This window comes from Grammomys surdaster, unplaced genomic scaffold, assembly GCF_004785775.1.
Source record: "Grammomys surdaster isolate TR1022 unplaced genomic scaffold, NIH_TR_1.0 66, whole genome shotgun sequence".
In the NCBI taxonomy this organism is placed as follows: Eukaryota; Metazoa; Chordata; class Mammalia; order Rodentia; family Muridae; genus Grammomys; species Grammomys surdaster.
The window spans coordinates 11,172,092-11,176,726 of record NW_021604568.1 but is presented as its reverse complement, the minus strand read 5'-3'; the positions used below and the strand labels follow the sequence as shown (position 1 = coordinate 11,176,726).

Here is a 4,635-nt window from a genome sequence, read left to right as displayed (position 1 = left end):
TGTACTTGCATACATATGTCTTCACAAAATATATATATATATATATATATATATATATATATATATATATATGTGTGTGTGTGTGTGTGTGTGTGTGTGTATGTGTATGTATATGTATATATATACATATATATATAACTTGTATATGTTGACTTAGACTTAGATAATTAAACTTGCTAAGAATTAATTTCAAGTTTGTTTCCTTTCTTCTTATACATTTAATATCTTTTGAGAATGTCTTACACAAATGAGTATGTATATGTGTATATGTATGTTTTCTATGCCATAGTATCCATTTCACTCCTCTTGTATCTCCCTTCACCCTTCTTAGCTGCATGATCACTTCTTTAATTATTATATTATATAATATAATAATTAAATAATTATTCAATATATATATATATATTTACACACACACACACACACACATATATAGTGTTTAGGGCTAACAACTTGAGATCAGATAATTATCAAGAGATTTATCCTTGGAGAAGACTAATTTTTCTTGTCTTAGCAGCCTTTAATTGTTCATAACTCTTCACATACGGGTGGACCTTCCTTGATATTTTTCATCCATATTTGTATGTCAACGGATGTAACTATGCAGGTCTCAGTTTGACTACCACATTTTTAATATTTCAACACTGCATCTCCTACATGCCTGGTACTTGGCACAGCTGTTAAAATAAATGATATCAATCATATAGAGCCTGTGTATGTAGGATGATTTGACTCTTAGACTTTCATGTTCTCTCATGGAGAGGGGTAAACAATAGACAAACATTATTGCTTGAGAGTATGTACATTTAAATTGAATTCTACTTTGTCACACCAACAGAAAGTTTGGTTAGAATCTGTCCACACATAGGATAAGTTTTATGGCTTGAAAAAATTCCTTCTAAATATTTTAAGTGTCCCTTGATAAAGCTGCTGAGCTAAATAACAGTAAATTTTTAGGTATTTAGGTTCCTACCTGATGACACATTTAAAGCCTGGGTATTACTGTGGTCATGAACGGTAATTCAAAATCAACTGTGGCCTCTTAAAGTTTATCATGTAAGAAAGCACATTGTGTTATGGTATAATAAGCTCACTTAGCTCCAATGATGCATCTTCTTTGGCAATCAAAGGTACTTTTCCTGGTGGTAGATTTGAATGAATTTTATGTTTCTTTATTGCTTTTGCTCTAGCCTCCATTGTTTGAACCATATACTGTCAATTTTTAGCAAATCCAATTTTTTCTTGCCTTCCTTGTAGAAATGAATTATGTTTTCTATTGTTCCCTCGGTATGTAGCAGAAGTATTGAATTCAATCCAGTCCTGATACCATGCTGTTCTAGGCCCACTCCAAATTGTCATGATAAATCCTAAAGACATGAGCCATTTGTCAATAATACATTTAGTTGAATCAAATTTACTCTCCATGTAGGGGGTGCTGGATTTAAGTGATATGTAGCATACACTCAATAATTTATCAAACTTTGATTTGTTTAAAATGTAATGAAACAATACATAATAAAAATTAAACAAACATTTTTGTACCTTGAAATAGTATTTTACATAAAATGTACTCATTACAACATAACAAATATGACTATACTGATTTTCACAGTTAATAGACTTGTGGTGTATTTTAAAATCGACACATTAAATTTAATATGATTGTAATAGTCACTCCTGATTTTAAAATGGTTGAAAATTTTCAATTCTTTCAACTTGTCTACTTTTCTATCTATTCCTTACTTCTTTATCTTTATTAAAAGGTAAAGAATAGTAATTAAGAAATAGTAATTTTGTGTACTATGACAGAAATTTGGGTTTTCTCTCAGTTCTTACTTAACACATTGCTTTAGAAAACCTTATCCCTTAACTATCAATGATTATTAAACTCTAGTACAAAGTGAAAACTAGCACTTGCTACTCATGAAAACTAATAATTCCACCTTTCATAGAGTAAATATAGATTCATTTATAAAAATAATGTTCAGAGTAGACTATAATTCTTAGGCTGGTGATTTGCCATAGTTTCATCTCTCCAGCCAAAGGTGTCTCAAAAAGTTAAAGGATTCACTATTATGTAGTGGCTAAATATGCAGAAACAATAATTTTGCTTTTCTATATTAAATCCATAAACTTTTATGGTCTTAGTCTAGAAATGTGGACTTGCTGTTTCTTTCCCAGTTTCTCATGTAATACTAATTATAGTAGTGTCTTTTGCATTAAGTTAGGAATCCATTTTAAATAAAAAAAAATAAAGCATAACATGTGCCACAAAGCTTTTCTCTTAGTTATAACCAGATCTAGTCAATATGGCAATCGGGATTAGTTATCACACTTGGCATCTACAAAGTCCACAGATTAAGCTTTCTCATGCACCTTTTTCATCACAAGTCTTGGAAGAGACATTATTCTCACCTCAGTTATGCATTTGAGATAATCGAACTTTATTCAATGTGTAGGTACTGTGAAATGGCATAGTGTTGGCACTTGAAACCAAGTCTATAAATTATAATTATCATTTATTCTGTTGGGTTATTAGGATATTATTTTAGTAAATACATATTTTCCATATACAACCTAATATTTTTAGAAGTTGTGGTTTTCTAAATATTTTTCTTCAAAGAACACTCAGAATATTCCTGCAACAAATGTATTCATTTTGGTTGATTCCAGATCCAATCAAGTGAACACTAAGATTCACCATCTCATCGTGTGTCCTTCAAAGGAGGGCTAGTTGGATAAATTATTAATAGTCTATTAGCTAGAAGACCAAAATAGCTAAATAAACTAACAAAGAAAGACTTAATGGAAGTCTTTACATAAATACTATATAAGCTTCATAGGATACATTTCTTAATGAAATATAAGGACACATGAGCATGGTAGGCAACATTTTTTTAAAAAGAAAGGCAAGGAGAATTGATATTCAAATTTTGCCCTACTTCATTCACAATCCCATAAGTTACTCAAGCTTCCTGCTCCCCCTAACTACCAGATGCCATGAGAGTAGCAATCTGTGTCACAGTCAACCTAATTCGAGTACTTTTGTGATGAGGCCCAAGAAACAGGATGAGGTTGGGAGCAGCAAGAAGGCAGAGCAGAAGATGGAGAAGATCATTGAGGACAAAATTTTCAGACTAAAGAATAAGAAAGGAGCAAAGCAACAGAAGTTTATTAAGGGTGTCACTCATCAAGTGAAATTTGATCAAAAGAATCCATGACAGGTAGCACAAAGAGAAGCTGAAAAGAAGTTGAAGGAAGATTATGAGAAGAAAGTGCTACGAGAACTAATGTGTTCTTCAAACCTGTAGCTGCTGCACAAAAATTAAGTAAGGGTACAGATGCCAAATCTGTGGTATGTATGTTCTTCAAACAGAAACAATCTGTAAAAAATGAAGTGTTTACATTGATGCAAGAGATGAAGAACTTTAAAAAGATACTTGGGATAATTGGGATTAGAAAAAACTAGAAGCAGAAGTGAATGAGAAGCACAGTTAGTCAGTAAAGAGAAAACCCCAAACTCAAATAGTGTGCAGACATTTCTATGAAGATATTGAAAATAACAATTATGGCTGGGTTTGGGTGTATCGTGAAGGTGGGGACAATTGTATGTATTTCCATGTACTTCCTCCTGGATTTATGCTGAAGAGAGACGAAAAGAAAGAAGAGAAATAATACAAGATCTCATTAGAAGATCTAATTGGAAAAGAGGTTTTTTGTCTGAGATCCAAATGTTACTACTAAAATCACTTGAGGAATCTTTTCCTGCATGGAAAAATAAGGAAAAGACAAGAAAAAAAACTGGTAAACTTGAACAAGATCCAGAGAGTCAGAAAGCTAACTTCAAAGCAGGGAAAGCAAAGGTGCTCAGCATTTGAATGTCATCTTAAGCTGGTCAACAATGAGGAGGAGGATGCAAACGATACCTGTTACATTCATGTAACAGGAGGCAATGAGGTTGATGATTCTATGGGTATAAATGACATATATGTGCCTGTACATTCCAAGAGTTACAGAAAAAAATAACAGTATCATTGGGGCCAGGCTTGAAAGATTCAGAACATATGGTTCAGATAAAGATGAGAACAAATTAAGTGAAGCGTCTGGAGGTTGGGTGGAAAATGGTGGAAGCAGTGATATGGACAAGGATACCAGAGGGAGAGGATAGAAAAATGGATCCATCAATGCTGTTCCTGTTGATGAAATCTGCTCTAAGGAAAAGATCTTGATGAACTAGAAGAACTAAAATACTTGATTTATAAGAATGACAACAAACAGGTCAAGGAAGAAAATTAGGTCAGCTCAACATGATCAACATGAAAAGAAATTGGAGATGTTAATTGTTTTGCCACCTAGAATCAACAGGATGTTTACTTTTCCATGGTGAATCAGGAGGAATTCTGTCCTCCACAAAAGAAATACTATTCCAACATCTTCTCTTCTGACTTTGACTTCATTTCACAGTAAGTTCAGAGTAGTTGGTGCTAAATGAAAAATGGTCATTACCGAAGATGATGGTTGTTGCAACTGTCCACCAATGTAGAAAGTATATTTTCTGGCTTTTGGGCATTTGTAATTTCCAGGAATAATTAATGCACACTTAAAATATTTGCTGTTTGATACAATTTTTAAGGA

General features: G+C 32.7%; 1 pseudogene; it reads left to right on the top strand.

Moving 5' to 3' along the window:
* The first annotated feature begins 3,050 nt into the window (after positions 1-3,050).
* On the top strand, positions 3,051-4,296 carry LOC114626049 (annotated as a pseudogene).
* The last annotated feature ends 339 nt before the right edge of the window (positions 4,297-4,635 follow it).